The sequence below is a fragment of the Crocodylus siamensis genome, chromosome 9 (assembly GCF_052110815.1).
Source record: "Crocodylus siamensis isolate JL-2025a chromosome 9, ASM5211081v1, whole genome shotgun sequence".
Classification (NCBI taxonomy): domain Eukaryota; kingdom Metazoa; phylum Chordata; order Crocodylia; family Crocodylidae; genus Crocodylus; species Crocodylus siamensis.
The window spans coordinates 44,808,538-44,833,177 of record NC_143403.1 but is presented as its reverse complement, the minus strand read 5'-3'; the positions used below and the strand labels follow the sequence as shown (position 1 = coordinate 44,833,177).

Sequence of the window (24,640 nt, the reverse complement as noted above, 5' to 3'; positions counted from 1 at the left end):
AAGATTTCCACATTCCTATGAGGCAGAGTCCATATAAACAGTAGCATCTAACTGGCTGGAGTCATTCTGAAGGAGGTAGGAGGCAGCAGAGGCAGCCTACATACCTCACTCAGCTTGGCTTGCTCAGGCCAGTCAAGAGGAGTTCATGGCCCCTCACACTCCTGAGATTTCGAGTTGCCCTCCTGTCCTGGTTTCCCAAGGAGTGCAGCAGCACTTCTACCACCTGCATGGCCCTCCCCTGGAAGCAAATCCCTCTCCAGAGCAGCTGCCTCCATAGACATAAATGGGGGGGAGGTGTACAGACTGCATCATGTTGCATGCCTAGTTTGAACATACAAGGTCATGATCCTAGGTGACGAGCAAAGAATTATCTATTGTCCCAGACAGCAGAGAGTACCAGAGCTTGAGTAGTTCCAAAGAGGAAGGTAACACTGTCTTTATAGTTTTTCCTCTAGAAGTGGTCTTACTCCCTCAACATACTAAAACAACAACCTCCCAGTCCACACTGGGGGAAACAAGGCCCTAAAGCAGCAGTTCCCAATCTGTGGTATGTGTACCACCAGTGGTACGCAGACAACCTGTCAGTGGTACCTATTAACAGATTAATTGTAATTACTTTATATGACAAACATTTGCTGGTGGTACTGAAGGTTGAACTGAAAAATTTGCTGGTGGTACTGAAGGTTGTGTCATTTTAAATTGGTGGTGGGCAATCTGTCAGAGTTTGGGAACTGCCGCCCTACAGCAATAGGGAACCCCTATGAGAACTTGTCCAGTCGGACACATTGGCTAAGGTCTTTTGATGGGACTGAAAGGAGCTAGTGGATCGCAGAAGAGTGGCAGTTGTCATCTCTTGGTGTCCATAAATCACATGATAAAGTACCTCATTAAATTGTACTTGTCAAAATAATTTCTGCTGCCCTGGCTAAAACCATTGTCACATGGACTGAAGACTGACTAAAGGAGCATCAACAAGGAAAGAACAAGTGGCATCATATCAAATTGCAGGGAGAAGGGTAGTAAGTCTCTAGTGTTACTCCAAATATTGTGTCTCTGGGGATTTTCCTCTGTTTTCTCCCTCTTTCAGACCCTTGGAAAGTCACAACTGTGAGGGAAAGCAGAGATATACTGTACTACAAAGAATCCTGGAGCTGTGAGAGGTGGGCAGGGAACAGGAGCAAAATGCAGCTTGCAGGTCACAGACCTGGAAAGCAGCAATTCCACGTGAAGAGAACGTGGGGGGCGGCAGGGCCTCGGGAGCCATGGCATGAGACCAGAACGTTATTGGAGGAGATGAAAAACCTCAGGAAACAGAAATGGGCACCAAAATAGCTCTGACCACGCAGATTCACAGTTCTGCTCCGTGCAGCGCGGCTGAGGCTGCACCTGATATTCTGGCATGAGAAACAGGCAAACTGAAGGGAGCTCAGAGAACGGTAACTGGCTGAGTAGGACTAGAGGGAGTTCCCCTCGCCTTGTAACGGGAGGTTTCATAGCACTGCGCAGAGGTGACTCACTGTACCCAGTTTACCCAGAGGAACTCCTGAAGTGGATTACAGGAGATTAAGTACGAGTGGATCTGAAGAGGCAGAGCCTACCTCACCCTTGATGTCCACCCCACTGAGGGCCCTTGGTAGATCCCAAGCTGTCCCCTAACACGGAGCTCTGCATGAGTTGATAGGGCAGTTTGGCTGTTCTGGGGTTCCCTGCCAGGCCCTTCTCTCTAATCTCTCACCTCCCATTGCCTGGAGGGCTAAGTCTGCCCAAAATGGAGCTTACAAATCACAGCCATCCTGAAGGGCCAACGAGATTTCAGCTTGGTGTCTATCCTGTGCCACTATGCAGGAACTGTCCTGTTTGGGTGGGTTCCACACTGACTCAGGACCCTTTGGGGTCTCTCAGCACTTGGCAGGGGCTAGAAAGCAGAGGCAGGGGTGGGCACTACTTCCAGCCCTTTTCCTTGCTAAAGCAGATTTCAGACTGACAACCTCTCAAACTAAATATCTGTCCTGACCTTATCAGAATGGATATTTTCCTTCAAAGATTTAATTTGTTTCATTACATGAAACAAAACAAAAGTTACATGTATATGCACATTTTGCTTCTTCAGGACAAGCTCACACCCAGGATGCTTTGCATTTCACTCCTCTCCCTCTGGAACTCCATTTACACTATTCTCCCATCATGTAGTGTGGGGCCTCCTTGCAATCCCCACACTCCCCGTCCTGCTGGGGCTCAGTATGTCCTCCTAGTCCCCGGCTCCGCACCAGGGTTATCAGCCTACACCCTCTGCTCCCTTGCCATTTTTATACTGTTTCTTTCCCTTGGCCAGATAAGTCATTCAGGGAGCCCTCATTTTAGACTGTATCAGCCGGAATGTAGGATGGGCAGAGCTGAGCCAGCTGCCTTTTACCAGTTCTCTGATCTAGACATCTGCAAAGCTGTAAGAGCTGTAAGAGCTGTCAACTCTGCCTACAGAACCCTCTCATTTCACCATTCCCCCTTCTGATTTACCAGCTGTCACAAAAACCAGCCAGTCTCTGCCCCATGGCATCCAAAATATTCCTCAAGATTTTGCAGCTGATCTGCTGCAAGACCCTGGAGTCCCTGCATCAAACTAAAGCAGAGAAACCAGGGAATGCCATGACAGTGAGTTTGTTTGGCCAAAAACAGAATGGAAGTCAGCATCAACACAGATGGCCCCAAATAAACTTTTCCAATTTTTTTTTTAATTCAATATTTTAGTTTTTCTTTATAATTTGGACTTTTAAAGCTGGATTTTTTTAATGCCAAAATTTCCCACTAAATGAAAATTATGAGTTTGGGAAATTCTAGATCTCAGTATTAGACTCTAACACAGGAACAAGTGGGAAGTTATTTCGACTGGAGGGCCGCCTAAAGAATTTTGGTGAGCTGTCAAGAGCTGCAAGGTTAGCCACCACCTGAAGATGCCTCGCCCCCTAGTCACCATCTTGGGACTGGAAGTCTCACCCCCTAACCCCTAATCTTTGCCTAGAAGTCCCTCTCCTTGTCCCCAGAAGTAGTCCTTTTGGGAGTGGGGTTTGCCTTTTTGGAACTGGGAAAAAAAAACAAATTATATACTAAAAATCAAACATCCACTATAACATATTTTAATTTTATTAAAAAATATATTTTTGTTCTGATTTGTGTGTGTTTGCATAGTATATACGCAGGCAATTGCATAATAGTTCAGAATGATGTCTTACTCTTTTATATTGTTGGGGAGGTGTGGAGGTTTGTGGGCAGTTAGAGGGTAGGGGGTGTGAGTAGGTGTGTATGTGGGGTATAGGGAAGGGTGTGTCTGTATGATGCGTGTGGGGTTTGTGGCAATGTGTGGGTGGGTATGGGGTTTGTAGGAGCTGTGGGGGGTGGTGTGGGATTTGTGGGGAATTGTGTTTGTGGGGATGTGGAGGGGTGTGAGTGAGTACAGGGTTTGTGGGGGCCTGTGGGGTGTATGGAAGGGGAAGGGATGTGGGGGTGTGTGGCTGGGGGACATGTGCATGGAGGGGGATGGATGCATCTGGGCCCCCCCCTCTATAAATGCCCCCTCACACATGCCCCCCATTGCGCACAGCTGCTGCCACTAGTGGCAGCAGCAGGTGGGAAACCCTTGGGGCATTCATGGCCCCTGGCAGGCAGAGCACCCTGGCAGCGCATGGTCCTGGTGAGCTCCAGAACTGTACATGGTCAGGCTCCTAACTTCATCGTGCAGGGCTCACATGCAGTCCCTCGGTTCTCCACCCAAGCCTTGTGCTATTGTGGGGAGCCCTGCATGAAGCAGCCATCAGTGCAGGTCATGGGGCTTAGCTGGGGCAGCAGAGAGAGGAGTGGATCAAACCCAGCTCCATAGTGTAGAGCTCCCTGCCATTCCCCATGACCTGCATGTGGCAGTAAGCAGGGCCAGTTCACCAGCTCCATCGTGCAGGGCTGCTGCCACTTTCCCCTCATCCCTATCCACCCACCCACTGCTACCACTGCTCTTCCCCACTTGCTACTGCCACTTCCCTACCTGCAGGGCTGGGGTCAGGGTCATCCTGTGGGCAAGGATGAGTGAACAGCGTGCACTGCCCCCATGGGAGTGAGCAGGGCTTGGCACCATGTGAGCACAGCAGGGGCAGCCCAGGGTCGGGCTGGATGCAGTGAATTCATAAGCACCCACCCATGGGCCGGATGAAATCACCTGGATCTGGCCCATGGACTGTATTTTGCCCACCCCTACTCTAGCACCTTTTCCTAAAAAAGGAGTGGAAGTTCTATTACTGGGGACACTGGAAATTGGTGCAGATAAGCATTGACTATTCTATAAATAAATGTGACAGCAAAATCCAATGGCTGCAAGCTCAAGCCAGCCAGGTCCTGACTGAAGATAAGATCCCTCTATTTTAACACAGAAGGTGATTCACTATAACAACTTCTGCAGGACTGCACTGGATTCACCATCACAAGGAGCCTTTGAAACAGACTGAATCTCTAAGGAGATGCCCTAACTCAGTCTCAGAATACAGGCTTGATTCACGAATGTCTGGGTCGTGTCCTAATCCGAGTAGGGAAGAGGCTGCACCGAACTGTCATGGCCTTGCCTTAAAAAACAATACAGAAAACCCTTGCCCAGCTGAAGTTAATGGGAGTTTTCTCAGGCACTTTACTACAAAGAAGCAGAATCTGTAAGACACGTATCACATGAATTTAAGGAATTTAAAAACTATAAGGCTGGATCCAGGGCACAGAACCTTCAGAAACACAAGCTTGGGCAGCATTCAGTTGTGCGCAGAATCCACAACTGTTTATAGCCATTATCTTTTCTAGGTTTAATCCAGACTACTGTCACTATATACACATGGACGTCTGTAGTCCAAATTAAAATTAGCTTCAGTACAAATGACCTAATCCTCATTGAATGATGATTAAAATTAATCCAGACTAGGGCAGTCTGAATTAGGCAATTTAAACTGTATTAATTAACATGAATATATGAGTCCTTAGGTACTCAGCAGATACGCATTGCAAATATCAGTCCCTGAAAGGGTAACTCAGTTGGGTTTCTGCAACACAGCAGAGGCTATCAGGCACAAAGTAAAGTCAAATGTGCCGACACCATCTCACTATGACTAAGTATTAATTACAGTTCAATTGCACCCATTATGGCTTCTGGAACAGCACTTTAGATAACTGTCAGTAAGATTGCAACAATGTATCAGTGGTTAAACAGGCTTATTATTGCCTTCTAATTACTTTCAAGCATAAACTCACAGGCAGAAGCTGTGAATTAGGTCTGTTAAAGGGCTGTCAAGTGTATAGACTGTGTATAGCAGAGACAGGCAATTATTTTGGGTGGAGTTTTGGCAAGCTGTTGAGGGCCACATAGGTAGCCCTGTGCCTTAAGTGGTACCCTGACCCCCAGTCACCATCTTGTGACTGGAAGTCCTGCCCCCTAACCCCTTTGCCATCAGAAGTCCCTCTCCTTGCCCCTGAAAGTACTTCTTTCAGCAAGGGGGTTTACCATCTTGGAACCAGAAAAATACCAAATTATATGCTAAAAAGCAAACATCTAAAACATTCATTAATTTGATTTCAAAAAATATTTTTGTCCTGGTTTACATGCATTTGTGTAGTCTACATAGAGGTGATTGTATACAACAGCTTAAAATGAAGTCTTATTCTTATATATTGCAGGGGGAGTAGAGGTTTGTGGGGGGCTATGGGTGTATGGATAGATGTGGGGTGTGGAAGAGAGTGTGGGTGTGCCTGTGGGGGGGTAGATAGGTGTTGCAGGTGTAGGTGTAGGGTGAAGAAGCATGTGGGGGTATGTTAGGTATGGATAAGTATGGTGTTTGTGGGGGGCTGTGTATGGGGAAGAAGGCAGCTAGAGTGGGTGAGGGTGTGGGCGTCTGCATGTATGGCAGTACAGCAGGGGGTGTAGGTGCATGGGTATGGTGGGGTGTGCATGTGGGACTCATCCTATGAACACACACACACACACACACACACACACACACACACACACTCCTGGGGTACCAGCACAGACCTATGCTCCCACAGTCCAGCGATGCAGCCAGGAGCCATGTGGTGCTGGAGCAGTGCAGGGGCAGGAAGACAGGGAAATAGTTGGGGGTGGGGCAGGGCTAGGCTGCTGCATTCTGCCCCTGGTTCCTACTGCCCCTGACCCCTGTCATCTTTGGCAGGCAGCTGGGAGCAAATAAGTATTAATTTTCTAAATTTTTTAGGAGATTCACAGGCTGAATAGAATGGCCTGGTGGGCCGGACCCAGGCCATGGGCTGTATTTTCCCCCCCACCGGGTCCCCTGCTGTGATGGCCAATGATCATCTCTTAACCCTAAATTCAAAATGAAATTTGATTTGAACTGTGTGATGTGAATCAGTTAACAGTTTTAAAAAATGGTGAGCACATCTACAAATGGTGCAGGTGTTGCCTGCCCACATGCCTCTAACCAAGGATCGGTCATTCTGGCCTGAAGCCAGAAAAGGTTGCCTACCCCTGCTATAGGTCAATGCATAAGGGAGCAAAATTAATATTACATAAGCACCTGTGGACATGGCCTTCACTTTGTTTTTCATTTTTTTCAGACTGATATTCTGTGAAATTGCTACATTGAAAGAACATTAAGATCCTAAAAAGTTGCAAATACAAGGATCCCAGCAAAACTCAGCAGCAAGTCTGGATACTATAGCCTCCAGATAAGTAGCACAGGCTCTGCTACTGGATGAACAGAGTAATGCCATTGGCTGGCAGTAGCAGGAGTAAATTGTTATTCTGGCAATCAGCCACTTCAGACACCACAATACACAACTCCTAGAAGGCTACAACTATTTGGCAGGCAGCGGCTTTTAATCAAGAAAACCTATTTTCTACTAGCCTTATTCTTGGCAATGAATAAACAATTTGTTTTGCTCACACTTTGAGATCTGTCCTGAAGCAGGAGACCACATATGGAAAAATTCAGGCTGAACAGTTCTGCCAGAGTTACACAACTGAAGACAGGTGGTTAGAAAGGAAAATGCTTGATTGCCACTTCCCCTGCGCTCAGAGGGCATGTGACCACCGTTATCAGAAAGATTTCTGAGAAGGGCTCGACTCTGAATTCATCCCCTCTCATATTCACCACAGTCCAGATTTTTAATCTCACCTATTATATTGTTATGATATTGTCCACCCTTCAGGGACCTTGCCCACTTCCTGCTAAAAGACATGGCTCTGCTCCCTGTGACATGACCCTAACTGAGTAACAGCAGTAGCCACAACAGCACAGGGTTGGTCAGTAGGAAAAGGGTGTGCCAGGACTAGTGCCTAGAGATCTGGGGCCCTTCATGGGATCTTGTGGCCAGCTGGGAAATCATTTTATGGTTTCCCTTGGTCTGTCCAGGGCAGCTATAAACCGATTCCTACTCTACAGCCTTGTGGCCCCAGACAGAGGTCTTCACTATGACAAGTTGTCAATGAGTGTGCTCCAGTCTGGGCCCCTCATGAAGGCCCCTTGGTCTTCAAAGCACTCTTGGCCAATGCTCTAGGCACTTTGGATGGTGTTTGAAGAGGTGTGTCTGGATTACACAGGTGAGTGAGTCTCAATGGCAGAGCACTGACCTTACAAGGACCTTCCTACCCCCAGGGTGTTTTAGCAACAGGTGTTTGGTATTTTAGTGCCTTTATCTTTCGTCCCTTTCACACTGGATATTCTGGTTTGGATTCTTCCCATTTCCCCTCAGGCTTAACCGAGTTCTCAGACGCGAGCTGGCAGTGATGAGCACAGGACAGAAGAAGCCAAGACTTCCAGCAAATCTCTGCTCTCAGCTCTGCCAGTGTCTCGCTCCTCTTCACTGGATCTCAGGAATGGAGTGGCTATGGTATTAAGCTAAAGTAGGGGTGCACTGATAGAAATTTTGGGGGCTGATACTGGTAGCCGATATTTAAGGAGGCATATAGGCCGATACCACTCTGATTTAGCTGCCTCCAAGTGGTAAGTCTGTTGTGGTGAAAGACGAGAGGGAAGGAAGGGGTGTGGTAGGGGCAGATCAACGCCCCTGCAGTGAGGGAGGGAGGGGGCAGGGGCACAAGATGGAGCCGTGCCTTCTGGGGGGAGGCGGGACATGGAGCCGAGATGCGCCTGGCAGCGTGGGGCTGGGAGCGGAGCTGCAGCAAAATTTGGAGTGGCTGCAGCCCCCCCACTCTGCTGGCACCTACCCTAAACCCAGCCCCTGCCAAGAAGAGCCATGCAGCGCCAGCTCCAGCCCGCACAGATCGGGGGGCGCCCCTCAGGGTGCAAGCACCAGTGGGAGCTGCCCCCTCCTCATGAGCAATGCCTTCATCCCACGCCCCCCTCCCCAGTCAGCACCTGCCCATGCTGCCTCCCTCACCACAGGGGGCGTTGATCTGCCCCCTCGCCCGCCCCTTCTGACTTACCAGCTGGAGGCAGCTCTCCACGCTGCTGGCTCTGCCTCATGCTGCGCTGCAGCTGCGCGCCGCACTGGCATTTATTGACCAAATTATCAGCCCCACTGGGCCGATATCCGATAAAGCAAATTTTGTTTTATATCAGTATCGATCCGATATCGGATCGATGTATTGGTGCACCTCTAACCCAGAGGGCAAGCAACCATCTAGAGAGCTCTGGAGGTGACTCCTGTTCTGTCCCCCAGCCCATCTGTGACATCTGCCTCCCGTAAGAACTGATAAGGCAGCGACTGGCAGGAAAGTGGTTGGGTAACCCAGTGGCCTGGTACACTGCCCTTTTCTTCTCATAGGTTCAGCACTCTCAACCAGGCCCAGTTCTGGCAGAGCACAACTTCCACAACAGCACGAAGGGCTAGATATTTAGGTGCCGGCTCAGGTGCCAAGCTTTGTTTTTGTGCCAAGTCCTTTAAAAAGCTGGCTCTTAGTGAAACTAATTCCCCTTTCACCCACTGAAGGGGCATTTCTTTTAAGAGTATCCACTAAACGTTGCAGGATTCACATTATCTCAAGTCAAGTACCAAGGAGAGGAAAGTGGGCACTTCAGAACATGCTGGCCCTTGAACTGGTGGAGCAGTTTGCCAAGAGGGAGAGAGAATAAATGCCAAACTCACAGGCAGATGAGACCACCAGATTTCAAGAACATAATTCTAAATGAAAGCCTGGTACAATGCACCTTCTGAAGGTGCGGACAGTGGTTCCCATTCACTGTGCTCTGTGCACAGCTATTTTGCCGATACAACGTACAAGTCATTCCATGAAACCATGAACCAAACAACCAAAGTGACATGAAATAAGAGAGTCTGCAAAGAAATTTGTCAAATTTAGTCAGTAACATCCAAGTCCATAGGAACCCCTTGAAGTAGATGGGTTTACAGCAGCACTGCACTGCTCACTTCCGCGAGGAACACAGCCAGGCTCATCTACCCCGCAGAATGAGCCAGAAAGTACATCCAATTTCCCATGTCTTCAGGCTGATGATGTAACCGAGCTCTGCCCTTTGTTACTTCACCCCTGTAGAGCAGTCGCTTAGAGAGAATGGGCATGTGGCAGGGCACTTGATGTGTGCGCCACTTGAAGAGGTGAGGCAACCTGCTCAGTCACCCCGATGCAGGTGGGGGTCAGGGCTAACTGCAGAGTCAGCTGACCCAGGGGGCCTGATTAAAGGAGTCATCCAATTACAAGAGAGCCTCCTGATTGAAGGAGGGCTGGGTTAGACAGGGTATAAGCCCAGACCCTGACAGCAGGGCTGGCAGTAACATCTGGGGAGCTGGTGGCAAAGCATCACTCAGCAGAAAGGCTGCTGCTCCTGAATGCCAGCAAAGAGAGTCATCTGAAACTTCTGGAGGTTTGGGTAGGAGCTAAGGGGATGGAGGAGGTTCCTGGGGGCCCCATGCAGGGTACAGAGCCCTGAGGAGGGGGCTGAGTGCCTGGGGCCTAGGGAGAGGCCAGCCCAGCCCAGCCCAGCCCAGCGCAACCCAGAGAGAGTGGGGCTGAATACACAAGGACTTATTGAGGGGCCAGGCCAGCCCTGGGAGAGGGGCTGAGAGTCTGTGGGCCCAGAGAGGGGCCAGGTGAGCCCTGAGAGAGGAGCCAAGTGTTTAGGAGACCTAGTGAAGTTTAGGAACCCAGTGAGTGGGCAGAGTACAGAGGCTTATTGAGGGGTCCAGATGAGCCCCAGAAAAGAAAGGGGCTGTGTAGGAAGACCTATGGAGAGCTCCAGGCCCAGAGAGAGTGATCTATGGAAGGGCCCGAGAGGGTGGACCCACAGAGACACGAGGGCTGACAGCTGGAGGACTGAACCTGGGAATCTCAAGTGGCCTGTGTGGGGTCAGGCACCAGGAGGGGCTGAAGGGTGAAACCAACCATGGTAGAGACCACCAGAGCTGGGACAGTCTGGAGTCCTTGATTGGCCCAAGGTGGGGCCAGGGTCTAAGAGAAGCCGAAGGTCCTTGTATAGCTATAGCCAAAAGGAAGGGGTCAAGGAGCGGGCACCACAGAATGACGATGGCTGGTGCTAGGCCACCTGAGGAGGAGGAAATGAGGACAGGGGTCCGAGGGTGAGCTGAGGGCCAGAGGTGGAGGACACCAATGTGAAACAGAGCTGGGACCAGGGGGGCTAGTGGTTATTAGCAGCCCAGGAGGGGTGTAGAACATCTAGGGGGAACCCAGAGGGGGGTGTAAGCTCAGGCAGGCCTGAAGACCAACTGGTCCTGGGTAAGATTTAAAACTGCACCCTACTGGAGTTGTTTAATATGGTAGGGCAGCTTCCAGGAAATGCCACGCATAAGCCACTTCAGGGAAAGGTGAGGATGGGGCACCAGAAAGCCTCAGCTCTCACTGCCTTGTGGGTTACCCTGTGGAGGGCGAAGGCTAGGGGAGCACACCCTGACAGAAAGAGCCACCTATCCTGGCCTTCTAACCTTGCTAACCTCATCACCAGAAGCAAACTTCCTCAGGCCCAGAACACACCAAATGGATCCAGACCCTGCCATGACAAGAAATGCAAAACCTGCCAACACATCTCCACCACCCCACAACTACTACACCCCACAACAGAGCCATCAGCATTCCTGGATCTTATAGCTGCACCTCCAGGAATGTAATACATCTCATCCAATGCACTAAATACCCTGATGGAAAATACATGGGAGAGATCAAACAACAACTGCGCACCAGAATAATAGATTTCCAGTGTGCATTCAGAGACCAGAATACCCAATTAGCTGTGGGGGCACATTTTCTCATAAGAAAACCACTCTCTCTCTCTCTCTCTCTCTCTAATCTCTCAGTCCTGATCCTCAAAGAAAACTTACAAAATACTTCCCAGAGACGGGCCTATGAACTCCACTTCATCAACCTCCTGGACACTAAAAATCATGGACTAAATATAGACATTGGATTTATGACACATTTGTAACCTGCCTGACATCTGACTCCCTAGGTAACTCTCCACTATTCATCCCCCTTCTTTTCCCCACCTCCCCCCAGCCTGTCTCTCACCCATTGACTCCTCAATCTACATTTTCACTGACTACCTGTCTTGCATACATACCAGCCCAGCCTCTGGCTTCTTTACTTTTCACTCCATCCAGGAAGAGCACACACCAGCTGCAGGAACTTCCTTAGCCAGATGAAGGGTTTTTGAACCCGAAAGCTTGCTTAATAATTGTTTTCCAAGTATTTAAGCTGATCTCATAAAAGATATCAGATTCACCCAAAGAACCTTGTCTGCCCCTGACAGAAAAGCACTTAGCCAGGAAGACCACATGGACCATGGGGGTCCGGAAGCCCAGTGAGGGACTCTGTGGATCGCAGTGAGGGGCCGGAAATGCAGCATAAAGTGGATGGGTCCGAGGGCCTGGAGAGTGACCAAGAGTACAGAGGAGCTGACATCCCAGAGAGGGACCAAGGGAGAAACTGAAGAGCCTGGTAGCCCAGAGAGTGGGTTGGGTAAGACAGAGGGGTCTGGCAACTGGAGTGGGGCCTGAGAGAGACCAAGAGGTCCAGTGGCCCAGGGAGCAGTTGGGTGAGGTTAAGGAGTCTGGGGGCCCAGAGTTGGGCTGGAGGAAAGACCAAGTGGTCTGGCAACTGGAGAAGGACCAGGAGAGAAGCCAACAGTTCTGAGGGCTAGAGTGCAGCTTAGAGAGGCCGAGGGGTCAGAAGACCTACAGAGAGACTGCATCAGCAACTGGCAGAACATCTGCAGGGATGTCACCTTTGAGGGCATGGGACATAGTGTAGGGGAGGTACAGACCCATGTGATTGGCCCATAAGGCCAGGACCACAAGTCAGATGATCATTATAGTAAAATCAGGGTAGCCTCCCACTAATATATCTCAATTAACATCAAGGCATACCGGGCGAGAGCGGGGCAGACTGCCCTTAGAACAGGGAATTGCAACATTTTGGGGGGAGGGTACCCTGTGACAGGGCAACACACAGCAGTGCCCCTATTCCAGAGGTGCTGGGACATCAGCAGGACCCATATTGAAGGGTGTTAGACCAGCAGAACCCACTTCTACCATAAGAATAGAGCTTAACACCCAGCCAATACCACCCCTCCCTTCCCAGAGCAGAACTCCAGACCTCATAACCACCAGTCACAATGTCAGAACTCCTCTCAGGACCCTGCTGTCTTCTGAACTCAAGACACCAGAGCCCAGTGACAAAACCTAATATAATGTGCATAAGCGCTTGTGGGAGGGGCTAAATGATGCAGAGAAAACAGCTGCAGCAAAGCAGGCTTTGCTAGGGATGGACAGTTGATGCTGGTTTGGACCCAAGACCTCCTGGTCTAGAACTAAATCAGAACCTGTAAATGAATTTTGCATCTTGAATCCAACTCTAGATATTCCTCTTACTTGGAGAGTCCCCCTGGAACTACATTTCCCTGAACAACCTGCTCAACATCTGATGATACTGCAGCTCTAGTATAGCACAGAAGGGACCTCTCTCCTCCTGAACTGTACATTTTTGATTGCTGTCATGATCATAGAAATTATTTTACTCAGCAGCTCATCTAACAATGTAGTAACTAGTTGCCTACCCCAGACACAGCCTAGGCGCCACTACAGATCTCTGGCCTTTGTCTCCTTCCCACATGACAACTTCCTCCCTGTCTCAGCTTTATCTTTGCTGGGTAGTGTGGTATGGTAATGTGTCAGTTCTTGTAACTGTGGCAGTGAAACCAAAATACAATGCTGCAAGTTCCTACACAGTAATTTCCTGCTCATACTGTTCAGCCAGCCCTCCCAGCACCACATGCTTCAGTGCTAGTTTCTCTGCTGTGGCCCAGCCAGATCTTTATGGCATTCTGCAGTAACTTCTGTAGACAGTGCCCCAGACAAAGCAGATCAGCTTACCTGGTCCTAGCTATTTCCTCCAGTTCATACAAGTCTTCCTCTTAAAGTTTCCCCTACTGTTCAGTTTGTCCCAGAGCAATTTAGACACATGAGAACAGAGAGATACTGCTGCAGAAACATCCATGAGTCCCCAGGAGGAGACTGGCCAACGGATAAATTCTGTAGCAACTAGGAGCTAAGCAGATGTTTAAAAAAAAAAAAAAATGGAGAGAGAGCATGTTCTCACCGTTGTATGGCTGGCTTCTGTGACAGCCACTGGCAGACCCAAACCTCCTTCCAGTCTTAGTGGATCTAAATGCACTAGAACTGACTGGCTGAAGGCAACACAACTATTCAGACTAGTTTGTTTAGATCGAGGTAGGCAATTATCTCAGGTGAAGGGACAGTTACTGAGTTTTGGCAAGCTGTCAAGGGCCGCATGGGTAGGCCCACTCCAAAGAGGTGCCCTGCCCCCCAGTCACCACCTTGTGACTGGAAGTCCTGCCCCCTAAACCCCTAACCGTTGCCACCAGAAGTCCTTCCCCTTACCCCCGGAAGTACTTCTTTCAGTAAGGGCATTTGCCATCTTGGAACCAGAAAAATACCAAATTATATTCTAAAAAGCGAACATCTAAAACATTCATTAATTTGATTTAAAAAAATATTTTTGTCCTGGTTTACATGTGTTTGTGTAGTGTACATAGAGGTGATTGTACGTAACAGCTTAAAATTAAGTCTTACTCTTATATACTGCAGTGGGGGGTATAGGTTTGTGGGAGGCTCCGGGTTTGTGGACATGTGGGGTGTGAGCATGCATGTGGGGAGTGGATAGTTTTGGGGATGTGGGTGTGGGGTGAGGGAGTATATCGGGAGTGTGGATATGTGGATTGTGGGTGGGTATGGGGTTTGTGGGGGGACTATGTGTGGGGGAGAGGTTGGCTGGAGTGTGTGAGGGGGTGTGGGGGCTGCACGTATGGCAGTGCAAGGGGGGTGTGGGTGCATGTGTATGGTGGAGTGTGCATGTGGGACTCACTCTACAAATACACACACACATCCACACCCCAGGGTACCAGTACAGGCCTGTGCTCCTGCAGTCTGGTAATGCAGCCAGGAGCCACATAGTGTTGAAGCAGTGCGGGAGCAGGAAGGCAGGGAAATGGCTGGGGGTGGGGCAGGACTGGGCTGCTGCATCTTGCTGCCAGCTCCCCCTGGGTCCTACTGTCATCTTTGACAGTAGTAGATAAATATTAATTTGTCTACATTTTTAGGGGTCCTGTGGGCTGGATAGAATGGCCTGGGGAGCTGCATGTGGCCCACAGGCCATATTTTGCCCACCCCAGTTATGAAACAAAAGCCTTTGAAACAGCTTCAAAACTAAACAAGGGCACTCAAAACATTTGAAAGTTTCATAATGTTTTGAGTTTTGAAGCTTGGCTTACTTGGCTGTAGTGCCGGTCCCAGCCAGCAGCAGCAGTCTCCTGTCATCCAGTGCAGATCCGGAGGCTGCACCCCCACCCTCCCGAGAGGATTCTGGCACAGCCCACAGCCCTCCCAGTGGTGCAGGCAGGCCCCCAAATCTGTGTGCTGGATGACAGCATGCTGTTGCTGTCTGAGGCAAATCGCCCACACCCTTGGGAGGGTTGCAGGGGCTGTGCCGGACTCTTCCTGGGGGTGCAGGCCCACGATCCACCTGATGGATGATGAGGCTGGTTCTGCCACCTGGGGCCAGAGGCAGCACCAATCTTCTAGCTTCAGTCCCAGATGGCAGCAGCAGCCTCCTGTGGTCTGGCAGGCAGATCAGGGGCCTGTATCCCCAAGAGGAGTCTGGCACAGCCCTGTAGCCTTCCCGGGGGTGCAGGCTGCTGGATGACAGGAGGCTGCTGCTACTGGCAAGTGACAGGAGTTTTGCTTGTCAACAATTTGAGGTGCAGTTTCCCAGAAACCTCTGCACCTATCTCCCTCTCTCCATCTTCATGCCCTCAGAAGGGGCTACCATCCCTGCAAGTTTCATCCAAATCAGGCAAGAAATGACAAAGGTATAAGCAGTTTCATGCTCCCCCATTATAGTCTACTGGTGAAACATCAAAACAGCATCAAAACAGCAAAACAGTTTCGATGAAACAAAATGGAACAGTGCTTTCAAAATTAAACAAAACTCAAAACAAAACACTGTTCTGTCAAAACAGGAGTCGAAGCAGAATGGTGCTGTTTTGCACAGTCCTATTTCTGAATAACTGGGTAGGCAGGAAGGGGAAGGGCACAATCATTCTTCCTTAGTAAACTAGGACCAGTCACATCATGCTCAAAGCTTGCAAAGTTAAAAGACTCAACCAAAGTCACTCTTTTAAATGCCCACATTATCCTATGTGCTGACAAAAGGCTCCTGTATTAGAGTATGTAGCTGGGACTTGGCCAACGGTTATAGAACAGATCAAGAGAGCACAAAAGGGAGCACAGTTATAAGTGATGTTCACATGACTCCTGTCTGAAGGCCCTTGGAATGCTGCCTCTTACCATTAAGGTTAGCAGAAGTAAGCTGGGACCCAGTGTACCCATCCCTTGACACATGGCTCCAGGCTAAGTGCTGGCACTGTGTTGTATAATTGTTCTTAAGGTACTTGCTCATTCTTTTGCTGTTATTGCTACGGCTGGTGGTTTGTCATGGCAAGGAATACAAAGTCATGATCTGAAAACAACACAATTCTTGCTTTTTACAGTGAGGAGTGTCACGGCCAGAGCAACTTGAACCTGGACAGGAATCTTAGACCCCTTCCTCCTCCACCTGCACAGCTATCTTAAAGATGTTATACAGAATGACTTGCCAAGATTGATCTGTAGGTCCTTGCATCCAGGCTATGACAGAGTTGAAGATGATGTCAAGGGTACAGGCTGGGAGTGACAGGTGAGACTGGTGTTGTAATAGAAGAGGCAAGCAAAGTAACAGAAGATTAAGAGGGTTTATTTTTTAGCCATGTTGTCTTTGAGGTGATCTCTGAACATTCACAAAATGCCAAATAGTATGAGGTTTTAGGTTGGAAACCTAAAGATGGGTTTGGTGTACAGAGGAAGATGTGAGAGTTGTCTGACATCAATCATTGATACATTTGTAGTGACAGCTAAGGTTACTCTGACATAAATATAGAGGGAGAAGACAAGGGGTCGCTGAAGGATCCCCATAGAAAGCTTGATTGGGGATGAGGATTCTCCAAAGTGCATACTGACAGAGGAATGAGAGGTAGGAGGAGAACCAAGAAAAAACAGTCAACAGTATCAAAAGGCAGCTTGTAGGTTGGGGGAAGGATGGAGCCCTGGTTCTGAGCTTTAGCTAGAAAGAGATAATTTGAGACGTTGGCAGGGTGATTTCTGTGATGGAAGTGGAGGAGTGGAACTCCTCCAGAAAGTGAGTATGGAGCTTGGAGACAGAACAGGAGAGAGAAGGGAGCTGGAGCTGGAGCAACATGTAAAGTTACGGTGAGGATTTTTAAGACAGCAGAGTTTAAAGCATGTTTGTGTCGTGAGAAAAGCCAGAGGAGCATGAAAGTGAGAGGTTGACATGGGGCAAGAGTAGACTTGAGGGAGATCAGGAAATGGATGGGGTCGCCAAAGTTAAGTGGAGGGCTTAGAGTATTTCACCTATCAACCACCCTGTTCAGAGTCTAGACAAATGACAAAAAGTCTGGGTGTTCTTATTTGTAATCCCCAGGCTCTAACCTCTCACTTATGCTTCCTCCTCTGCTCTAATTTCTGTTCATGGGCAAGACATTCTGCTGCCAGCGGGCAGAAATGAAAGCACGTAGTTTCCATCACACCCATTGCTGTACTCCAGGATGGAGAAGCCCCTATTAGCAGAGGAAGAGGCTAGATACAAGTTACTCCTTGAAATGTGGGCTCGGTCCCTGAGAGATTCTAATGCTGCTGTACAAAGCTCTTGTCCTTTTCAGACCATCCTGCCTCGCCCAGAAACACAAATAACTCATCTGAAAGCACACCTCCACAGCCATACATCAAGGAGTACACCTTCCATAAATTAGGTACCCTCCCCTGTATTCTACACAGCTCAAAGCAGTCAGCACTCAGCAGCCCTTGCAGAGGCAGAACATCACCAACCTTGTTCCCCTACTCTACGTGTGGCAGGCTAGGGTGCTTTTGGTGTCGTTGGGCAAAATGCCTCATGGCTGAGCAACAGGGCTGATTATGTAGTTTTAGGAATAGGTTCGACAGGGATTGTATAGGATGGTTTGTACAGGAAGGACACTGCTTCTGGTGGGGAGGTTGGACTAGGTGGCGTCTAGAGGTCCCTTCCAGCCCTACTTTTCTATAATTTCTAAGAACAACACCCAGTACACACAACTCCTCCCTTTACAAAGCAACTGGAGAAGTGGAGAAGCAGGCAGTCTAGGTAAAGGTAGACTGCACTGGAGATCAACAATGTGAGCCCTCCCTGCATGAAGCAGGGTGTCTTGGATGCTGGCTCTGATGGCACTGCAGATAGTCATATGGACACACTTGCAGGCTGTACTCCCTACAAAATGGCTTTCTGCAGCACCCAAGCTCCTATCCTAGACTGATGGTGTGTGAGGTTTGCAGGGCAGGCACTGAACACACACTCTGAACAAAAGGGCTCTCCAGCATCAGCTTGGATCAGAGAGGGAGGAAGGGCTGAACAAAAGGCTGTGTGTTATGGGCACATCTCCAGGAGATGTTTACTGCAAAGTACACTAATTCCACAGTAAACATTGCTCATTTACACATGTGGCCCTATTAGGCTAGACTAAGCTATTTAACTCTGCAGCAGGATAGTACTTTTAATAAATACAAGTACTGTCCTGCTGTGGAGCTTTTTTTACTTTGCAGCAATGCATGTGTAGATGCTGTCCTGGTTGGCTGGGGCATGATGGCGCTTCAGTGTAGGGGCTGCATGTCAGCAAGCCCCACACTGGAGCACTCTTATGCCCCAGCCAGGCCCTCTTCAGCACAGTGAGCTGGAGGGGAGCAGCCCTGGCCTTGCAGGCTGACCTCCCAGGCCTCCTGCCAGCTGGGGCTGCTCCGACCTGGCTCAATAGCAGGTGCAGATTCAAATGGCATGCCCAGCAGTAATAAGCTCCAGAATTTATTTGCATTAATTACACATGTAGATGTGCCCTGTGGCAAGTTTGAAGAGCCAGCACATCCTCGAGGCAGTGTAAGTTTGGAAGAGAAGCGATAGCAAGTAATGTCAACTTGAGCGGAGAGAACACGTTCTTGGTATGGTCCATGTGAAGGGAGAAGAGGAGCAGCACCTGCAGCCCACATGGATGAAACCTAACAGCCATCTGGCAGCAACACCAGACCACAGAATCTCTGTCATGCATCCTAGGCAGCACTACTCCTCCTGTACAGGCCAGAGTTAGGAGCATGCTGTGAGATACTAATGAGGGGCCACTGCAGCTGTTCCCATTACAAGTGTGTATTTGCGCAGTCTGACCACAGCTTAATGGCCTTGCTGCTCACAGTTCCAAGGTTTTTGTTAGCTCTTCACTGTGATAAGGAAGTTCCTGCTCTCCAAGTCAGCTGGGCTGGACTTTTCTCTAGGGGAAAATGCAATGAAATGAAGGCCAGGTCAATGGCAGGCAGGATCTCTGAGAGGCTAAGACACCAGAGAAGATTCTCTATTCTGAGCAGGTTTGGCTTGGGTCTGCTGCAGTCCAGAACCAGCACTGCCAGGCCCTCAGCTCTTCTACAAAGTGAGTGATACCTAAACAGTACCAGCTGGCATCAGCCCCCAGCTCCACACTTCCGGCCTCAGGACTGCCCTGAGCAGCTTGCTCACAGCCACAGTGCAAGGACAAGTGGAACCCAAGAACGGCACTCTTCAGATGGCACACAGCATGTGGTTCCATCTTCTGACTCCTCTCTCCAAACAGCATTTTGAATGGTAGGCTCTTGTCTGGGCTGAGGCCCGTAGTGCAGCCTGTCATGGCTACTTCCATACCAAAGCAAAATGCAGGAAGCCCAAAAGGCAGCGCCTTGATACTGAAAAGAGAAAGTATTCCATACAAACACCAGCTTCCTTTAGCAGTGAGATTCACTGTCTGGGGCCAGCTTGGCAAGGTTAAAAAATGGATTGGACACTTTCATGGAAAACTCTATTAGTGGTTAGTGCTGGAAGTTTTGAAGGGATAAGGACTTCCTGCTCCAGGGCCGGAGCCAGCTTCTTGTTCTGAGACATCAGAATGAGATCTTGTATGGGAGGCAGATTATCTCTTGTGTGCTACTGAGGGGGACTTGCCCCTTTCCCTAAATAGCTTAGGCTGATCACTGCTAACAGACTGTTGCAACCAGCTTTTTCACCCCTGGCTTCAGCTGTGTGGTGTCCATGGGAGTAGGACTCAGGGATCTTTTGCATCTCCGTAGAGCACTGGTGGTACCCATCCTTTAGCCAGAAGATTCAGTGTGTTTCTGGGTCCACATGAGGTCACAGCAATGTTGCACTAAGCATGCACTCTTCCTGGGATGGATACTTCACTTAGTCTGAGCAAGACAGGGTCAGCCTGTCACTGAGAAGTGTAATGGAACCCCTCCCTACCCCACTACTAAAGGAGAGAGGGAGCTCAGGGTTACTGGTGCTCCCCAACCCCTAGGACAAGCTAATACAGGGAGAGAGCCCTGAAACAAAATGGCCACCTATCCCAGTCACTGATATGCCTGGAGGTGGAAGTGGATGGTCAGATGACCTGGGAGGAGACTTATAAGCTCTAGGCCTGAGCCAGTCTAGTGGTAGGAGCTGAAAGGTGGAAGAGCTCTAGGATAGAGTTGGGCCAGGTTGCCCAAAGGAAGAACTCAGAGCTGCGGTAGAGGCAGAGGAAACCCTGCATCCTGAACCAGAAACAGACAAGTACCTGGGGCCTTTTGGGCAAGGGCTTTTGCAAGGCAAGATTAACCCTGGGAGGAGAACCCTTGGTTCTGGAGTGGACACTCATGCTTTGGTTTTTGTTTATACCAGAGGACTGGGTTGCAGTTGTAGGGGGTGGAGGACCCACTGAGAATGGTGCCCAGGGGCACCACAGATCCTACGTGCTCTTGTTGGCAGAAAGACTCTGGTGTCAGGCAGCGGAGACTGGGGGCGCAAGCCCAGAACCTGCGAGGTGAGACCAGGGGGACCCAGAGACCCAGAGCCCACGAGGGCCTGAGCAGGATCTAGGGGGCCCAGAGTTTTGAGGGTGTGACTGGAGCTTGACCCCAGGACCTTGCAGTCCTGGGACAGTGGACCCAGGCTGAGGGGTTCACCCAAAGTAAAGTGGGCCAAGGCCAGGGGGCCTCAGCCCAAACAAGAGCCTACCATCCAAAACCCTTTTTGTCTTCTAGGGGCAGCCTCCCTGTCAGTTTGTAACATCAAGGTCTGGCAAGCGAGATACCTTGTTGCCCCCGTTGGCCTCTCAGGGTTTGTATGAGCCCGGACAGTGGCCAGGAGAGAGGGGCTTCATTGCACTGAGTACATTGCAGGAGGCAGAGCAGTTCCCACCCCATGTGCAACTCGGGCCCCTCTCGCCAGTCTGCCAGCTTTGCCTGGGGAGCCAAGAGGAAACTGTGGCTCAGGGCTAAGCTGACCTTAGTAGGAAGTGCAGCACAGACCAGACACATGCGTAGAGGGGCTCAAGCATACAAACCCTATAAAACTTGAATGGCAGTCAAGGAAATACCATTGCAGACCATGGAGCCCTCTGCAGAGCAACCTCCTGCATCAGAGGGACACAGCTCATCCACAGCTGTCAGCAGTTTCCTATTCAGTTTCTCATACTATTTGTTCTCAGCTTGTGCCTTCTACAAGAAAAAGACCTTAACCAAAACAAAGTGAAGAGACTTTCTTAAATTAGAAGAACTGAAGTCTCCGTGTTGTCCTTTGCAGCCTGGGGGACAGAAGGAGCCAGGAAAACAGCAGCCTAGGGGGCTGAGATAGGTGCACTGTGAGCAGTGCACCTCCCTCAGTGGGCTACAGTTCACACCTAACACTCCCCTGCAGCCTGCCCTCTTCCCCACAATGAGATTTTTCTCATGTGGCTGAAACAGCCAGGACTCTACCTGAAAGCTCAGCTGTGAGAAGACCATTCCCACCCCTCACTCTTGGGACCAGGACAGCCCTGTGCATAAACCCCACACTCTCTCCTGCCCAATACAACCACTGCTGGGCTGCCCTACAGCAGGAAGATTAACAGCCCTGGGTGTTGTATGTGGCCTCATGACCTAGAGGGTTTTCTGCAAGAGCTGGAGGTTGGAGCATGCTGCTGCCTTGCCACCTTTCCAGTGTGCTGCAAGCATCTCCTTGAAAGCAGACAAACATAAGAAGAAGGAGGTGCAGGAGATTCAGATGTAGTTTCTGCCCTTGTGTTCCCTCAGTGAGTAGAGGCTGATGTGGCTTTGGGTGCCCTGGCGAGTGCTCTACCCTTAGTCCCATCCTATCTGAGTGGTGGCAGAGCAACAGCACTAATCACTCTACATGGAGCTTTCCCGCCCCTGGGCACCAAGTAAGGACAGTTTTCACAGTCAGGGACAATGACTGCAGGGGTACCCAGGCTTAGTACACCTGCCAGGATCTGGGACAGAAGTTCAATAACCAATTTAACTTAAATCAGCTAAGCCTGATGCTATGTCCATCCAGATTTATCTCAACTGGTTTTGGACATTTTGAAAGTGGTTTAACGTGCACTGAAATTCTGCTGTGTTACAGATTTGAACTGGTTTCTGATCACTTATACTGGTTTATGTGTAATTTCTATCCCTAGCCCTGGAGTAAGGCTCTCTAGAAAGCAAGTTATGAGAAATTAGTTGGACCTTGGCACAGCTGTGAGACCCAGTCTTTCCTTGCAGCAGTGGCAGGAGTGCTGAGCTTCTGGCCACATCTACAAAGCAGCGATTCTCCCTCTGGCTACCAAGACAACATTCTTGCATCAACCTTCAGCTGGCCAGGTGCCCCCCAAAGAAGGAAGAGTGGTGAAGAGGACAGGGATAGGAATGACAGAACAGGTGAGAAGGCAGAATGAGGGATGTCCCCAGTGACCCCCATCCCTGAGGCCTCCAAACCCATCTTGACCCTTGCTCTCATCCTAGGAAGTAGTTCCTGGGTTAGCCTGCTATTGTGCTGCTGTGAGCAGCCCACAAGGGGAGAGGTTACCAGCTCACAGATGGCAGGCCTATGCAGCCCTGGGGCTAAAGACCCAGCATGGCATTTCTTACAGTACACAGGCTTTTCACAGTACTGTGCTCCCTCAAGCAGAGAGCTGCAAGAATGGAGTATGGAGGTGAACATGACTCTAGTTTCTCCCTTTACAAAACTGCTGAGTCTGACAAGCTTGAACAAGACAAAGAGCAGCCTGGCTTTACAAAGCCAATGGACCCACCTCAACCAGTGAGTATGTGGAAGAACAAATTTGTTTACACCAGATTTTTAACTAGTTAAGACTTTAAGAAACCCCATACTCCCCCCACTCCGCTTTTCCTGGTCTAGATGAGCTCTTCCATGGCAAGGGGAAGGCTGTGAAAAAGTTTGCATGTAGGGATTGCAACACTCTTTATATCAACAAATATTGAAGAGCAACAACAAAAAAGCTCATTTTCCTAACTCTGCTTGGAGGAGGACCATGCAGCACTCTATGTACGAGGTGGTATGAATTAGGAAGGTTTTACTGAATGTTTTTAAAGCTTTCAATCTGAGAGACATGTTTCACTTGAACCAAAAGTAGGAGAAAATCTCATTTTTCTGCTCAAAGCACTTGTCCACACACCTCTCACCCACCAGCAGCCAAGATATGCCATGGGGCCTGGATTTGAAATTACAGTTCCAGGAATAAAACTGGTGTTTTCTGAAGCAACTGCTGGTTTTAGGTGCTTCAATGTAAGGAAGCTCAGCTTGATTGATCTTGGGCCTATTGTAATGCCAATAGCTTGTTGTCAATCTAAAACAGCAATATCAAACTCGCCTTGGGCCCCAGGCCAGATCTGGGCCACAGGGCTCCTCATGGGCTGGATTTGGCTCAGGCCAAAGTGTGGCAGTGAGATAGCAGGGCCACTGTGGCAGCAGTGGTGCAAGTGATGGTGGGCCAGTTGGCCACAGAGCAACCAAGGGCTGTGTCTCATAGGCCTTGCTCACCCCCTTGCCACCAAGGGCCATTTCCCCTGTGCCCCAGGATCCCAGATTCTGGCCATGCCCCTCACCTCCATAGCCTACCGGTAGCCTGGCAGACCAGATGGAGTGGCTTTGTGGTCCTGATCCAGCATATGGGCCATGTTTGATACCCCTACTTTAAAACATGTTGACTAGCCGGTTTCACTTAGACACACAGGTTAACTATACCAGCTAATTAGCCAGCCGCAGAATTTTCCTAAATTCTGATGTAAGCTACCCTTTTCTTCTATGTTATATGCAAACTATTTATACATTTGCATTAATACTTATAAATTTGCGGAAGTTATACAATGAGCCAAATACGATATAATATTATGGCAATCATGATAGTGGTTCTCAGACAATGAGGAAGGCCTCCTTCTGTAGAAGTGCAGTGTCATGTCAAGGGAGGCATGAGCTGTGAAGGGGGTTTTTTTGAGGATAGGTTGGATGAGTTGGGGGAAAAAAGTTATATTTTAGATGTATTATATTTTAAAATAACTAAAAATAAAATAACGCAAAAAGCTTGTGTTTAGTGTGCTAATGTTGCTTAGCAACTGTGACACATCAGACTGGGGCGGGCAAAAATACGGCCCGTTGGCCGAACCTGAGCCCCAGGGCAGCACTCTGCGCTTCCACCCTCATGCATGGGAGGGCTCCAGCCATGGTCCCAGCCAGCATGCTTAGCTTTGGAACGGGGCTGCCGCTGCTACCCGGGGAGCTGCTCAACTTCCCCAGCCTCCAGCAGCTCCTTCTCCTACCACTGCTGCAGTGCTCTGTGCAGCAAGTAAGGAAGGCGCGGTGGGAACAGCGAAGTTGCAGCTGAGTGGGAGTGCAAAGCATGGGATTGGGACCATCAGGAGTGTAGAGCTCAAAGCATGGGGCTTGCCCCCAGCAGGGTGGCAGGAGTGCAGAGGCCTGACCAGGACTCTGCCAGAAGTGGCAGGGAGCCCTGTGTGATGGAGCCAGACCAGCTTGGCTCCGCTCCTTGCTTCCAAGTGGGGTGCCAGCAGCTGCACATGCTGGCAGAGGATGGGGGCCAGGCCACTGGCTTCATCACTTGGGGCTTCCCCCGCAGTGGCATGCAAGTCCTGAGAGCTGCACATGAGCCACTGGGAGCCCCAAACAGTGGAACTGGGCTGCCCTAGCCCCAATCCCTGCCACCACATGTGG

The 24,640-nt window shown here is 49.7% G+C and overlaps 1 protein-coding gene across 2 annotated transcripts in view; it reads right to left on the bottom strand.

Annotated features, from left to right (window-relative positions):
• HSD11B2 (hydroxysteroid 11-beta dehydrogenase 2) overlaps positions 1 to 24,640 on the bottom strand; it is an 87,352-nt gene that overhangs the window by 43,648 nt on the left and 19,064 nt on the right. The gene's annotated exons all lie outside the window — the stretch shown is intronic.